This window comes from Vipera berus (genome assembly GCF_964194415.1).
Source record: "Vipera berus genome assembly, chromosome: 2".
NCBI lineage: Eukaryota > Metazoa > Chordata > Lepidosauria > Squamata > Viperidae > Vipera > Vipera berus.
Genome location: NC_138203.1, coordinates 269,014,917 through 269,032,094, shown reverse-complemented (window position 1 = coordinate 269,032,094; position 17,178 = coordinate 269,014,917).

Below are 17,178 nucleotides of genomic sequence, written 5' to 3'. Positions count from 1 at the left end.
ACAGACAGACAGGTAGAAAGACAGGGGCATCATCAAGGACGTTGAAGAGAATGGGAAAATAAAATGGGAAAGAACTGCACTTTGACCTCAGCTAAGAGAAGATCCAGTACTTCTTCCTGGCATCACAGAGAGTTATTTTACAAAGAGCCACCCCCATTCCCAATTTAAGTCTTTCCCTTAAAGGAAATGTGACAGAGACCAGGTACCAGGTAATGGAAACCACTGACATTTAAGAAAAACAGGAAAAGATAGTGATAGTGTAGAGATAGATAGATAGATAGATAGATAGATAGATAGATAGATAGATAGATAGATAGATAGATAGATAGATAGATAGATAGATGATAGATAGATGATGGATGGACGGACAGAGAGACAGACAAGTAGAAAGACAGGTGCATCATCAAGGACATTGAAGAGAATGGGAAAATAAAATGGGAAAGAACTTCACTTTGACCTCAGCTAAGAGGTGATCCAGTAGTTCTCCCTGACATCACAGAGAGTTATTTTACAAAGATCCACCCCCATTCCCAATTTAAGTCTTTTCCTTAAAGGAAATGAAGATGGGAAAATGTGACAGAGAGCAGGTACCAGGAAATGGGAACCATTGATATTTAAGAAAAACAGGAAAAAATAAAATTAATCACTAGGCTTACATATATATCAGGAATTACCTTTTAAATCTATTGTTTGGAGGTTTAAAGAAAATGTATGATTCAAACACAGTGCTAGTTGTAGATATGATAGCACCAATCAGGAAGTCTCCTGGCTTGTAGTAATTAAATCTGTGTTTTTCCTCTCTCTGCACACTCAATGGGCATTTGGTCATCATTGTGCCACAGGGAAAATGGGACACCAGGAGAAGCAGTAGCAGATTTTCACAGGTCATGATGGAGATCTCCTATAGTTCTCTGAGACAGGTACCACAGTCTTTGGTCTCAGAGCTGTTTAAGGACTCTTGCCAAAGAGTCCAGAGCCACTGACTTTATAAAGATAAAGATAAAATGAAGTCTGGCACATTACACTAAAATGAGTAACATTACATTCAGACTTGCACAGTCCTGCCTACAGGAATCTTACCCTATGCTCTCCATAGTCCTTGAGATCCTTGTGGACCAAATGTTTAGATTTTTAAACAAATTGTTAATAAGTATTGTCAAATATGTGTGTATGAGGGATTTACTGGTATTCCTAAGAGGAAAAAAACTCTGTATGACTCATGGGCATAATTCTAATTTAAGACTTATCAAAACAATTCAATTCAGGTAAGTTATTATTCCCTTTCCTCAATAAATGTATTTTTAACAGAGTAACAGAATTTGAGAGACATATCTTTGAAAGAAATCAGGAAATAAATTGAGTAGACTTTTAGTGGGCCAAAAATTCTTTATTGATAGAAAAGAGTATCAGAGTTTCCTGCTGGAAATGAATTGGTCCTCTTTCTTCCCTTATGGAATAGGCAATTCTTTCAAATTTTCTGTTTAATTCAAAACACCATGAACTGGCCATCCCCTCACATAGCCATTTTCCAGAGCCACCTCATAGGATAGTGGCCCCGATACCTTAGTTACTCTAGTGGCCACCCAGGCAGCTCCCGGCCCATAGTTTCTGGTCCATACCAGTTCACCCAGCTGTAAATTTATGGGAGGCTTTGGTTTAGTTGTTTCAGCTGCCATCCTGTCTGGGTGGAGTTGATCGAGCTTTGTTGTGAGCTGGGGGGGCCCACCTTAGTTCTGCAGGGCTGCGAACTGTTGCAGTGCTAGGATTCATGTGTTGGCACAGGAGGAAACCTGCCAGGTGGTGATTCCATCACTTGAGCAATTCCTTGGTGGACCTCACCATTTGTTCAGCCTGACTGTTGGAAGCGGGGTAGAAAGGGGCAGAAGTTGCATGCCATATCATGTTGGCATTTAGGAATGATTGGAATTCAGCCAGCGTGAATTGTGCCCCATTGTCAGACATGATGATGTCTGGCAGACCATGTGTGGCAAAGAGCTGGCGTAGCTCCTCGATGACCCTGGCAGTTGTCATCGATGGGACAGGTACCACTTCCAACCACTTGGAATAGCTGTCCACCACAATGAGGAATACCTGTCCCTGGAATGGGCCCACAAAGTCAATATGCACGTGAGACCAAGGGGCATGTGTGATCTCCCAGAAGTGCACAGGTGCTTGGGGCATCTCTGGACGGGTCTCTTGGCAGACCTGACAGCCCCTTACTTGGTTTTCTATGTCTTTGTCCAGGCTTGCCCAACACAAGTAGCTCCTGGCTAGAGCCTTCATCCTTACGATACCGGGGTACCCATCATGAAGGGAATCTAGCACCCTGGCTTGCAGACTGGGTGGAATGACAATCCTGCTCCCCCATAGTACACAACCCTTGTGGGCTGATATTTCATCTTTCCTGCACACATAGTGCTTGAACTCTGGGCCTGGATGGGTTTCTGGCCATCCCCTCAACGCCCAGTTGAGAACATGGCTGAGCATTTTGTCTGTGGCAGTTTCAGCAGCCACATTCCCTGCATGTAGGGGTGTTTCTGGTAGGTCCTGGATTGCCAGGATATGTGCTGCCAGAGCTGGGTCTGGATCCATCTGTGGCAGAGGCAGTCAGCTGAGTGCGTCAGCATGCCCCATTTCCTTCCCTGGCTCGTGAACTAACCTGTACGAGTAGGCAGCCATAAAGATTGACCATCGCAGAATCCGCGGTGACAGGATCTGTGGGGTCTGTTTGCCAGCCATAAAAAGGCCAACCAGCGGCTTGTGGTCTGTGAAGATGGTAAAAGGTCGCCCATATAAGAAGTCATGGAACTTCTTGACACCTGCAACAATGGCGAGGGCTTCTTTATCAATTTGTGCATAGTTCCTTTCTGCTGATGATAAAGTTCTTGAGTAGTATATAATGGGAGCCTCGTGACTGTCTGGCATTTGATGGCTTAGCACTGCCCCAATGCCATATGGCGAACCATCACAGGCTAGCATTACTGGCAGTTTTTCATTGAAGTGAGCCAGCATTGAGTTTGAAGATAGCAGTGACCTGACCGTCTTGCATACCGTATCGTGGGTGCTCGACCAGACCCAGGGCGCTTTTATGCCCAATAGATGGTGAAGTGGCTCTGCCAGGGCACCCTTGTGTGGCAAGAATGAGTGGTAGAAGTTAAGCAGACCCGGGAATGCTTGCAGTTCCCCCTTGGATTTGGTCTGGGGGCTTGTTGAATTGGTTTTAACTTGGCCTCTGATGGGTGGATTCCATTAGCATCTATTTGGAACCCCAGGAACTCTATGGATTCCACGTCAATTTGGCACTTGTCCTTTTTTAGTTTTAAGCCTGCCTCATGGAAACGTTGGAATACTGTCTGGAGACGTTCTGCTAGGACTGCCGCTGATTCCCCTGTGATCAGGACATCGTCAAAGTACAGGCAGACACTGGGTATGTTTTTAAGTGTCTGTTCCATGATGCTTTGGAACAACCTGGGAGCTACGCTTACCCCATACTGCAGGCGGCGCACTCAAAATGCCTCTCTGTGTGTGATGATTGTTTGTGCCTCAGCAGTGGTGTTGTCAATTGGAATTTGCTGTTATGCCTGTGTGTGGTCTAATTTGGCAAAAATTCAGCCTCCTTGAAGTGAGGTGATTATGTGGCTTACCACCAGGCCTGTGTAAGCATGTTGCTATAGTGCCTTATTTATTGTGCATTTGTAGTCTGCACAGATAGGAACTTCCCCATTTGGCTTTACTGGGGTCACTATAGAAGTCTCCCACAAGCGACTGTCTATGGGTTGGAGCACTCCCTGCTGTACTAGTTTGTCAGGTTCCGCGCCAATCTTTGGCTTTAGTGCGAAAGCTACTCTGCGTGGTTTCACTCGGATTGGAGTGACTGCTGGGTCAAGGTTGAGTGAAATGGGTGCCGCTCTGTATTGTCCCAACTTTGTGCTGAAAACATCAGTGTATTGTTGGCATACTGCTGCTAGGTCAGCTCTTTGTGTGTGATGGATGCCCATCACATGGATGCACAGGGCTTTGTACCAGTCCAGTCCAATGAGGCTGATGCGCTGTCCATCTATGACCACAATGCTGAGGGGATCCTCAAATTCCTTGAACTTAACCCTAATGGTGGCTTCTCCCCTTACAGAAACATGGCAATTTTGGAAGTCTGTTAGTATGACGCTTGATAGCTTGAGTGGCCCTTGCCCCTTGCCTTGTCTGCAAATATAATTAAAAGTCTTGTATGAGATGATTGATAGGGCTGACGCAGTGTTTAGCTCCATGGAGCATGGGACCCCCTGCAGTTTAATTTGGAGCTTTAACTTCTCCTTGAGGGGGCATTGGGCATTGGTCAAAACTGGCCAAAAGGCAAGATGGCAATCATACCAATGGTGCAAAGTGTAAAACTTTAATTACATTCTACCAGCAAAATCTTGCCTTTTAGACTGCCTGGACAGCCAGTGAGGCTTGGCTGCTGTTCTGGGTATAAATGAGATGTTAAGGATCTCCAGATTTGGTTGCTTTGGTTACCAATTGGTGTTTCCAATGGTCTTCAGACAGGGATTAGTGGTCTTTGGTGAGATGGACATCTAAATAGTTCTGCACTTGTGTCTTTCCTTTCAATGAAATCCTCAAAAGGTTCAAATATTTATTTATTTGTTAAGTTTATTTGCTGCCTATCTCACCATGAGGCTACTCTAGGTGGCTTAAAATAATAAAAGGGAAGAAATGAAAAGAGTGCAAGCAGAACAGAAATAAGATAACAGAACAATAAAACAATGACAAAGAATACAATGAGAATACATCAATATGATTACCAAAAAAGATGGACAAGTAAAAAGCAGAGAACCAGGTGGAGGGGGGGGAAAGTGGAGTCTGCCATCAATCCAGCAGTGACGTCCAGCATGGAACTTCTGCATTTGGACCCCAGGCCAACCAGAGAGCCAGGTCTTTAGGCTCTTGTGAAAGGATAGGAGGGTGGGGACACCTTAGAGAGCAAGTTGTTCCAAAGACTGAGCCCTGCAACAAATAAAGCTGTTCTTCTGGATCCCAATAGATGGAGTTCTTTGACTGATGACATCCAAAGTCATCCCTCTCAGCTGGCATGAGTAGGACGGGCTTGTCCTAGGAGGATGAATATGGACTGGACAACTTTGCTAAGAAGCCATTCTACATCCAGGTAAACAGTCCCAGAAAAATGGAAGAAAACTGGAATTATATCTGGTGATGGAAAGAACTTCATTCATATTTACCAGAATCTGGGGGGGGGGGATGCCAATAAGATATCCAGATTCCTTCCTTTTGGGATCAGATTAAGAAGAATGTTTTCATGTATTTAGCACAACTTTGCCATAAATAATAGCTGTTGTTACTCCCCGTGGTGTTCTTTTGCCTTAGGAGCCAAATGCAAATGCTAGATCCAGTCTAGATAGATCTTAAAAATGAGAAGAACTGTAGCCATTCTTGACAAAATTTTCCCCTTTCTTCCATTGCATTGCTTATTTTATGTAGAGGTGCCTGACCTAATGCAGCATTGCCCATCTGGTGTCCCTTAAATGTGTTGTCTATATCAGGGCTTTTCAACTGGTGGTACACATACCACTGGTGGTATGCGAGCACCTGGCTGGTGGTATGCGGCGTTGCCTTCCTCCCCTCTGCTTCCCCTCCCACTTCTCAGCTCACTTGCTTGTAGAAAACATGCTACTTGGCGGCGGCCTGCAGGAACATTACCGAGGGCGCATGAAGAGCGCAGGTGCAGAGGAAGGCCCCGCCCTCACCAGGGACTCATTGTGCAGCAACTGGATTGACTTCTTCTCGTGGGGGATCTGTGTCGCCTTTCCCCCCCTTTTCTTACACAAGTTAGTGCGAGCCTGAAGGGGACAGAGCCATCCACTCCCTTGGCAGGTAGGTGTTTCAGACCACTTGCGTCGTAGCCCTGAGCACCAACCTCACAATCGCCCCTCCTTATTTTCCCCCTTCTCTCTCTCTCTCTGTTGTGGCCTTCCATCTTCTTTTCCTTCCCCCCCCCCAATGAGCTTGTGATACCCCTCACGGCCCCTCCTGGGGCTTGAGACTTGTTGTGATTCAGGGTCAGCCTGTGGGTTCGGCAGTTGGGTCGGACGACTCAGAGGAGGAGGAGGGGGGTGTTGAAGAGCTTGCTGAGCCCTCAGCCAGGTCCCTCCCACCTGGTCACGACGCAGACCCAGCTGTGTGAGCCTGACAGTGTGGATGAAGATGACCCACAGCTGGCCCTGTTCAAGGATGCCCGATGCAGGAGGCAGTCAATCAGGAGTAAACAGAGGAAGGCAATGGGGCACCTCGGAAGGAGGCAGAGAGAAGCCACGCCCTGAACTGTATAAAAGGGGAATGCATGGGAGAGCTGGTTTGCTGAAGGCAACCGCTTGAAAAGCTCCTGTTTCATGGTTCGTGTTTGCTCTCTTTGCTCTGTGTTTTTATGTTAATAAATTTGGCAGGCTTAATTCCAGCCTCTTGCCTTCTTGTAAAAGGGGTTGTCCCTGCCTTTTCTGCAGGGCCGGTAGCAGGCTGGTACAGAACAAGACTTTCCCCTTCTCCTCTTCCTGAGGTGCCCAGCTCTATGGAGGAGAAAGCAAAGAGGCCAGACTGTGTGCACCCTCCCCAAGGAGTCATCCCATGGCAGCAGGTGGGAATCAAGGCCCATGTTTGTTTTGCTGATGCGCGCCAGGCAAAGCCATCAGAATGGGAGTGCGAAGGGAAAAATGCACCTGCCTGCTTCCCTCCCCCCCACTGTTGGTGACTCCATACAGCCAGGCCCGACCTGCACTGATGGGCTCCAGTCCACGGAAAGCTCCTGGTGGATCGACTCAGCAAGACCGGTGCATAGGCGCAATGCCGTGTGCCTGGGAGGCCACATCTGGGGCCACCAGGAGCTCTCTGTGGACTGGAGCCCAGAGCCCATCAGTGCAGGTCGGGGCCGGTCGTACAGAGTTGCCAACTGATCGACACATCTTCAGGGTTTACAGGGCTCAGTAGAAGCACTGGGATCAATGCCACTTTGCAGATGATTGGCACATCTTCAGGGCTGTCAGGGCTCAAGCACCAGGATCAGCACCGCTTTGCAGATGATCAGCACATCTTCAGGGCTGCCAGGGCTCAGTGAAAGTTCTAGGATCAGTGCCGCTTTGCAGCTGATTGGCACTTCTTCTAAGCTGTCAGGGCTCAAGTGCAGGGATCATTGCCGCTTTGCAGCTGATCGGTGCTTCTTCAGGGCTGTCAGGGTTCAAGTGCCAGGATCAGAGCCGCTTTGCAGCTGATTGGTGCATCTTTGGGGCTTCCAGGGCTCAGCGGAAGCACTGGGATCAGCGCCTCTTTGCAGCTGATCGGCACTTCTTTGGGGCTGTCAGGGCTCAGCAGAAGCACCAGGATCAGCTGGAGTTTGGTGCTGATCCTGGTCCTTCTGCTGCGTCCTGAATAAGCACCAATCACTTGGAAAGCGGCACTGATCCTGGCATGTCTGCTGAGCCCTGAAGAAGCACTTATCACCTGGAAAGCAGCATTGATACCTGCTCTCTCAGACACAAACACCGGGGAGCAGTTACAGCTGAAGGCATTTCCCAGTCCTCCACCATTTGCAGAGAGAGGGGGGGGCACTTGCAGTTTCCTTCTCTCTCTCTCTCTCTCTCTCTCTCTCTCTCTCTCTCTCTCTCTCTCTCTCTCTCTCTCTCTCTCTCTCTCTCTCTCTCTCTTCATGCTGGCTTGCACTCTAGCAGGACTCCTGATTGGCCCTGATCAGTCCCTTGGAGAAGCGCAGCCCTGTCCAAGGCACACATGGCTTAGAAGACATGTCGGAGTCCCAGGTACCCGTAATGTGATCGGCCTGCTCCTCTCCCATCGCCCACTCTGCCCAGTACTTCCAAAGGTGGCTGCTTCAAGGTCACATGGGCAGCCCTTGGCTGCTCCCCTCCCCTCCGTGCCTCCAAACTGATCCCCAGGCCAACGTGTCTGACTGGGGAATTCTGGGAGTTGAAGTTAGGAAGCTTTTGATTTTAACAGTGTTAATTTTATCAAGTTTTATTTTCTGTATTTTTCTTATTACTGTGAGCCACCTTGAGTGCTGGAATGACCAGAAAGGGAGATTTAAATCTAATAATTATAGAACGGATCCCACTTGATAAAAAGCGTCCATGAAAGGGACCTAAAACAAGATGGATCAATGACATCAGCAAGTGTTGTGGGCTCAGTTGGCAAAGGGAAGCTCAGGACTGTATTGTTTGGAAACATGAGGAAGAGGCCTTCATCCTGCAGAGAGTAGACCATGACTAAAATGATGATGATGATGAAGAAGAAGAAATCTAATAATTATACAAAATAAATGAATTACAGAATGTGCAAATTCTCATTGTTATCTGAAGCTTCCTTCAGGCCTGCCATTTCTCACACCGCATTTATTAATGAATAAGTTCCACCAAACCTCCTCCAATTGCTGATATATGGTCTGCAAATAGCACATGTGTTTGGATAGGAAAAAAAAACATTTTCAGATTATTAAATCCTGGGCTCTGATGAGCAGGAATGAGAACACGCAGAGGAGTATAGGAGAACACATAATTTATTTAAGCAGAAACTGTACTGAGAGATTGGAGTCACCCTGCCTCTATATATATAGCCAGGCCCTATGGTATTACCCAATCGGATTGAAGCTATAGTTTCTGCCCAAAGTTGACCAATAGCAGGACTGGTGCTGTCCTGTCTGAGATGCTGGAGAACCGTTGGTTCTCCAGCAGAGCACGTGGTGATATTCCAAAAACCCAGTACATAACACCCCTCCCTCCTAAGATCAGACTATAATACCCTTGACAATTGTCAAGGCCCAAACTAAATAATATTAAACAATACTAAATGTAATGATTTCTAAGCTAAGGTAATTAGAAGTCCTTACGCGACCTTCTCAGACGTGTCTTGTAGAGTGGACTACAAAGATATTAAAGAACGATATGACAATGCAATATACTACAATGAGATAAAACAACATCTCAATGAGCATGCCATACAGCAGTTAAATGTGCCCCCAATTTCTGTAGATAGTAGCAGATTGTCATACAGTTACACATCACTTTATTTTACAACATAGTCTGTAACATATGCTGGGAGTTTATGTGGTCTGGATGAGCGCCTAGGGGTTCCAGTCACTTTGTGGTCTACCAGCTTACCCAGTGGGCTGGGTAGACCCATGTCCCCCTGAGCTCCTGTGTCTAGGGGAGTTGCATTGCTCTGGCTGGCCTCTTCCGGTGGGCCCACCCCAGAGTCTGACTGTTTAGCAGAGTGTGCACAACGGTCGCTGAAATTTGGCTGGTTTGCCTGGTCAGGGGTTCCATGTTGCACTTCTGAGCTGCCATGCTCCTCTTCTGGATCAAGTTCCACTAAGGAAGGAAAACCCTGGTGGTACTGGTGTGAGCTGGCCCGGATGCCAACTTGAGGACTTCGGGAGGGACTTGTACCATAGTCCTCACTTAGCAACTGCTCTAGGAATCTTTTTCTAAGTTGGTCAATATGCCTTCTGACCATTGCCCTCCCTCCAACCCCACTTTGTAAGATAGGGGTCCGGATTCTTTGACCACCTGACCAGGAACCCACAAGTTTCCAGGCCCATAGTTCCTGGCCCAAACCCAATCACCTGTTTGCAGCCCCCTCGGGGGTTTAGGTTTAGAGGCTTCGTATGCCACTCTGTCTGGATGCAACCTGTACAGTTTAGTAATCAATCGCTGTCCCCATTGAAGCTCAGCAGGACTTTTTCCTGTAGCTGTGCAGGGTGCAGTGTATTGACAAAGCAAGAAATATGCCAGTCTATGATGCCAGTCACCTGTGATGATGCGCTTGAGCACCTCCTTCATTGTCCTCACCATGTGTTCGGCTTGTCCATTCATAGAGGGGTGAAATGGTGCAGACATAGCATGTCTGATGAGGTTAGCTCTGAGAAAAGCTTGAAACTCAGCAGCAGTGAATTGAACCCCATTATCAGAAACCAAAACATCAGGCAACCCATGTGCTGCAAAGAGTTTTCTCACCACCTGGATGGTCCTAGCAGTAGTCATATTAGGGACCGGAACTACTTCCAGCCATTTTGAGTGTCTATCCACTACTACCATAAAAAGCTGTCCTTGAAAAGGCCCAGCGTAGTCAATATGAACCCTGGACCAGGGGGTATGTGTTTCCTCCCACCTATGAACTGGGGCCTGAAGCATTTCAGGCCTAGATCTCTGACAGGTATAGCAACCATGAACTTGATCCTCTACAGCCTTATCCAGGCCAGGCCACCAAAGGTAGCTTCTAGCCAATGCTTTCATCCGTACAATGCCTGGATGGCCTTCATGTAAGGAATGTAAGACTCTGTCCCTCAAAGTTGTGGGAATAATAACTCTGTTGCCCCATAAAATGCAACCCTTATGTGCAGACAATTCATGTCTCCTGACAAAATAACTTTGGAACTCAGGGCCTGGACTTTTTTCCAACCAGCCCATGTGTACCCATGACAATACTCTGCTCAGAAGTTTATCTGTAGCAGTTTCAGCAGCAATATCCCCAGCATGGAGGGGAAACTCAGGTAAATCCTGAATAGACAATATCTTAGCAGCAGGAGCTGGATCAGGATCAATTAGTGGCAGTGGTAATCTGCTGAGGCCATCTGCATGACTCATTTCCTTACCAGGTTTGTGAACTAACTTAAATCTGTAAGCAGCCAAAAATATAGACCATCTCAGCATTCTTGGAGACAGTATGTGGGGAGTTTGCTTATCAGTGGTGAATAAGCCCAAAAGGGGTTTGTGATCAGTGAAGACAGTGAAATCCCTGCCAAATAAATAATCGTGAATTTTTTTTACTCCAGCCATTATGGCTAAGGCTTCTTTATCGATCTGTGCATAATTATGCTCAGCAGCAGATAAGGTTCTAGAATAGAATGCAATAGGAACTTGTTCCCCATTCTTCTCAATGTGGCTTAAGACTGCCCCCACCCCATAGGGAGATGCATCACATGCAAGACAAACAGGTTTATACTCAATGTAATGAGTGACAGTGGACGTTTCTGAAAGGAGGGCCTTTAGATCCTGGAAATTTTTTTCATGCAATTCAGTCCACTTCCAAGGGGCTTCTTTATCAAGTAACCTGTGGAGGGGCTCAGCTATTGCAGCCTTATGAGGTAGAAATGTGTGATAAAAATTCAGGAGGCCCAAAAATGCTTGCAGTTCTGCCTTTGATTGTGGCCTAGGAGCCATTTTGATGGCCTTAACTTTTGACTCAGCGGGGTGAATCCCACTAGCATCAATACGGAAACGTAGGAATTCCATTGAAGAAACCCCAATACTACATTTGTTTTTCTTTAACTTGAGGCCCACATCGCGTAGTCTTTGTTGGCCAATACTTCTGGGGATTCCCCGGCAATGAGAACATCATCAAAATAAGGACAGATACCCTGAATTCCTTTAAGTGTGCGCTCCATAATTCCTTGGAAGATGCCCGGTGCAACGCTAACCCCAAACTGCAAGCGTCTGACTTTGAATGCTCCTCTATGAGTCACTATAGTTTGAGCCGCGGCTGTGGCCTCGTCTACCGGAAGCTGCTGATATGCCTGCACTAAATCAAGTTTAGCAAAAATGGTGCACCCTTGCAAAGAGGCTAGAATATGGCTGACTATCGGGACCGGGTATACATGTTGCTTTAAAGCTTTATTTATCATTCATTTGTGGTCTGTGCAAATGTGAATCTCTCCTTTGGGCTTTAGTGGGGTGACAATAGGAGTTTCCCACTCCCCACCATCAACAGGCTGCAATACACCTTGCTCAACTAGCTTATTGATTTCAGTATCGAAAAGGAAAACATACTGCTTTGATGGGCATTGGAGCAAAGAGGTTCTCAGCTAAATTGAAAGTCACTGGCCCACATACAAACAGCAATGTTGCAGCTTTTAGGCCTTCCTCTGCTATCTGGTTAGCTCGTAGGTAATTTTCTACCTGTGAGAGGTAAGACGGCCAATCTTCTGGATGTTTGATACTGAATTCTCTGAGTTTGCCGCCTTCAGGAGAAGCAGGATCCCAACTTCATCGCCATTATTATGTCGTGGGTTCTGATGAGCAGGAACGAGAACATGCAGAGGAGTACAGGCAAACACATACTTTATTTAAGCAGAAACTGTACTGAGAGATTGGAGTCACCCTGACCCAGTTTTGTCCATCTTTAACTATGGGGGGTGAGGTGTTACCCCCCATTTATAGGGCTCGCAACTTGGGCGTCCTCCTGGACTCACAGCTCATTTTGGAAGATCATATAGGAGCCGTGAGCAGGGGGGCTTTTGCCCAGGTCCGCCTGGTGCACCAGTTGCAGCCCTATCTGGACCGAGATGCCCTACGCACAGTCACTCATGCGCTCATGACCTCCCGGTTAGACTACTGCAATGCTCTCTACATGGGGCTGCCCTTGAGGACCACTCGGAGGCTTCAGCTGGTGCAGAATGTGGCCACGTGAGTTGTGATGGGAGTCTCCCGATACTCCCATGTAACACCTCTCCTCCGCGAGCTGCATTGGCTTCCGGTTGCCCTCCGGGTGAGATTCAAGGTGCTGGTGATGACCTATAAAGCCCTAAATGGCATGGGTCCAGATTACCTTAGGGAGCACCTGCTGCCAGGATCAATTTCCCATCGTCCTGTGTGCTCCCACAGGGAGGGCCTCCTTAGGGTACCGCCGGTCAGTGAGTGCCGGCAGGTGATCCCCAGGGGAAGGGTATTCTCTGTGGGCGCGCCTGCCCTTTGGAACGATCTGCCTGTGGAACTCCAGACCGCCCCCGACCATCTTTCGTTTTGCCGGGACCTAAAAAGTTGGTTATTTGATTTATCTGGCCTGGACTCAGGGGTTTTAATTTTTAAACTTTTAAATTTTTAAACTTTGGGCTACTAATTGTTATTTAATCTTATTTTAATTCTATTTTAACTCTTATTTTGTCTTTTAACTTTGCCCTGCAAACAGCCCTGAGTCCTTCAGGAATAGGGCGGTATATAAAACTAATTAAATATAGATAGATAGATAGATAGATAGATAGATAGATAGATAGATAGATAGATAGATAGATAGATAGAGATAGAGATAGAGATATATAGAGATATATAGATATATAGAGATATATAGAGATATAGATATAGATATAGATATAGATATAGATATAGATATAGATATAGATATAGATATATAGATATAGATATAGATATAGATATAGATATAGATATAGATATAGATATAGATATAGATATAGATATAGATATAGATATAGATATAGATATAGATATAGATATAGATATAGATATAGATATCCAGGCCCTATGGTATTACCCAATCGGATTGAAGCTATACTTGCCGCCCAAAGTTGACCAATAGCAGGACTGGTGCCATGGTGATATTCCAAAAGCCCAGTACATAACACCGATTACTTCTCCAATGTTAGACCAGGTGTCGCTTTTCATGCTCACATCAAAGAGTTCACAGTAATTATATTATGCGCTGAGGTGGTTTATGAGGATTCTACCACCTTTAGAGTTTTCTTTCCAGTAAGAGCTCCTGATGGTGCTTAGTGTTTTGAGGTTTACTTAATTCAGCTTTCCAAACCATATACTCAGACAGTCCTCAACTTATGACCACTTATTGAGCCCAAAATTTATGTTGTTAAGTGAAAACTTTGTTGAGTTTTACTACATTTTACACCTTTTCTTGGCACAATTGTTATGTTAATCACTGCAGTTGTTAAGTTAGCAACACAATTGTTAAGTGAATCTGGCTTCCACATTGACTTTGCTTTTCAGAAGGTTGCAAAAGGGGATCGCATGACCCCAGGACCTTGCAAGTGTCATAAATGTGAGTCAGTTGCCAAGCATCTGAATTTTGATTATGTGACCATGGGGAAGCTGTAATGGTCATAAGTGAGAAAATGATCATAAGTCACTTTTTTCAGTGTTATTGTCACTAAAAAAAGTGTTGTAAGTTGAGGACTACCTGCAAAGAAATGTCTGCAAGCAAGCCACCAAGCTCAGAGAGTACCACAAATTCCATATTTCAACTAAGAGCTATGGTTATGCTGTTCTATTGGCACCAGCTCCTAACTGCTCCCCACAATTTGGAGCAAACCCCAATATCTGATGCCTGATGCTTTTTCCAATCCTGACAACTAATTTTGCCCTAACCATTGCATCTTGTGATAAGTGTGCTCCCCCTCCCAAATTTATTTTGGACCTTGTCTTTATAAACTTAGGAAAAGCTTCCTTTTCAGTGGAGATGAATGACATAACAGCCCCAAGACTGGGACTAATGTAGAGTTTCAAGAAAAAAATAACATACCATAGAGAAATTTAGATGGACAGCAACCATCACTGCCGTGGCTCTTTCAGGATACTGAGGCATCATCCACGGCTGCCTACCCTGCCGTGTTTTGGCACTTTGTCCCTATTTGTCAGCATAAGAGTTTAGTCTTGGACTTCCGCTGGCGGCGCGGCGCTGAAGACAGCCTCCCTTGGCTGCCCGCGGCTCAGCTGTTTGTTTTTTCGCCCGAAACAGCGCCGATCAGCTGTTCGGGCGAAATTGAAGCCCCCTCCTCGGGAGAAGAGGAGGGGGTGAGGCCCCAGGTAGGGGTAGAGTTCTCCGAGGCCGCCTGAGCTTCGAGCTTGGGCGGCTGAAGGATCGAACTCCCCCGAAGCCTGGGTTGCTCCCAGCTGGCCGTCGTCTCTGCTCCGAACTTCTTGGAGCAGAGCCAGGCGTCTGCGAACCATCCCTGCCTGAAGAAAGGACTATGATTTAAAGGAGCAGGCAGAGCGGTACAAGAGGAAAAGGTGAAGAGGACTATTTTACTGTACTCTCTAACTTGTTGGACTTTTTAAACTTTAATTGAAAGTGCGTCATAATTGAGGATTAAAAGATGGCGGCTAAACCTCCCTCTAAAACTCTTCGGAGTGGAGGATCCTCGCCGGTGCAACAATCATCACTACAGGCATTGTACCCTCCTGAAGTGCTGACATCGAAGGATTTGCGAGATGCCTTGGATAAACATGCCCAGGTACTTTTGGAATCAATTAATCAATCAATTGCTGATAAATTTGCACAGATGGAGGAGAAATTGGAGAAATTTGAGGAAAGAATGGAAGAGAGGATGGAACAGAAGTACAGCGTGATGAAGGTAGACATTTTGACTTCAGTGCATAAAGTGGCGGAATGTGTGGAAGATTTAGATGAAAAAGTGGATGATTTGGCTCAAAGGAATGCTATACTAGAAGTAAAAGCACGGGAGAATGAAATTGAAAGAGGCAAGTTGGAAAGGGAGTTAAGCCATGCCCAATATTACCAGATGCAGTTTGCTGTCAGAATTAGAGGCTTAAAAGAGAATGTTAAAGAAGATTTAAAGCAGCTGATCTCTGAGGCTCTCGAAGGGGTATTGAACCAGCCAGCATCTGAAATAAGAGCAGCTATGGATAAAGTGTTTCGGGTGAATTCATGGATTGCCAGACAGAGAAAGTTGCCTAGAGATGTGGTGGTTTATTTTGCAAAAAGAGAAATTAGAGATCAAGTTATACAAGCTGCCTATGATGCTAAGGTTGTGATTGCTGAACAAGAAGTCTTGGTTTTAAAAGAAATTCCTCCAAGGATTTTAAGGGGAAGAAAGGACTATACATTTCTTGTGCAAGAGCTCAAGCAAAGAGATATAAGGTTCAGATGGGAGATTCCAGAGGGGCTGATGGTGATGTATGAAGGTAAAAGGTATAGGCTGATTACTGTGAAACAAGCACGTGATTTCTACAATAATGTCTTAAAAGCAACCCCATTAACGCTCCTGGAAGCTGGAAAGGGATCTGGAGAAGAAGAACAACAAGAGGAGGAAACAGAGGAAAATGGTGCTGGAGGAGATCAAGCTACAATCTCTTTGGATGATCCTAGAGAGCAAAGAGTGACGCGTGCTGCTTTAAAACGAGCAAAGAAAATAAAAGAACAAGATCAGCAAAAGTCTTCAGATTCTTCACATCGCATTCATAGCCAAGCTGTGGGAGGAGCACGGCCTAAAGTAACCAGTCCTATCAAAGCTGTGGTCCAAGAGCTTCTCGAGGATATACATGGCAACTAAATTTTTAACCTGGAATGTTAATGGACTAAACTCACCGCAGAAGAGGAAGAAAGTTTTTCAATATTTAAAACAATTTAAGATAGATGTTATATGCCTGCAAGAAACGCATATTAGAGTTTTGGATCAAAAGTATTTATTGAACTCGAGGCTGGGTACGCAATTTGTTGCTTCTGCAGAGAATAAGAAAAATGGAGTGGTTGTTTATGTTAAAAGTGCCTTAACAGCGGACCTAATTGAAGCAGATAAGCATGGAAGATATGTTATGATCGAGCTGTTGTTTGAAGGTAAAAAGACGCTTTTAGTTGGATTATATGCTCCAAATCAACAACAAGCTGACTTTTTTAGTTTACTTCATACAAAGCTTACCCAGTTGGATTATAAATCCTTTATTTTTATGGGGGACTGGAATGGAGTTATGGATGTACAGTTGGATAAGGCTGGAGCCTTTAAACGCATTCCAAGTCATGCTAGACTGCCTAAATCTTTTTTTGAAATGAAGGATGACCTGGAATTGCGAGATATTTGGCGTGAGAGACATTTGCGGGAGAAGGATTATACATTTTATTCTGATAGACACCAATCTTTTTCGAGGATTGATTTTATTTTGTTGACTAATGATCTTCTTTTGAGAACTAAAAAGGTGAAAATCTGCGCAAGAATTATCTCTGATCACAGTCCAGTGTGGTTGGAGATTGATAAGGAAAGAGGAGATAGACGCTCATGGCGCGTAAATGAGAATTTGTTTAGAAATCAGAGAAATGTGGAAGAATGCAAACAGCGGATGAAGGATTTTTTTGAGATGAATATGAATAAGGGTACCTCTATGGATATGGTTTGGGATGCTAGCAAGGCCTATATGAGAGGGGTGTTGATATATATGAATAATAGACATAGACGTGCAGTGGAAACTAGAAGGAAAGAACTGGAGAATGAAATAAAGGAAAAAGAAAAGGCTTTGATTTTGAACCCAGAGGAGGTGAAGATCAAGGAGGCTATTAGACTGTTACGAGGACAATTTGATAAATTAATGGCTGATCAAGTGGCGACCAATCTGCGGTTTGCTAGGCATAATA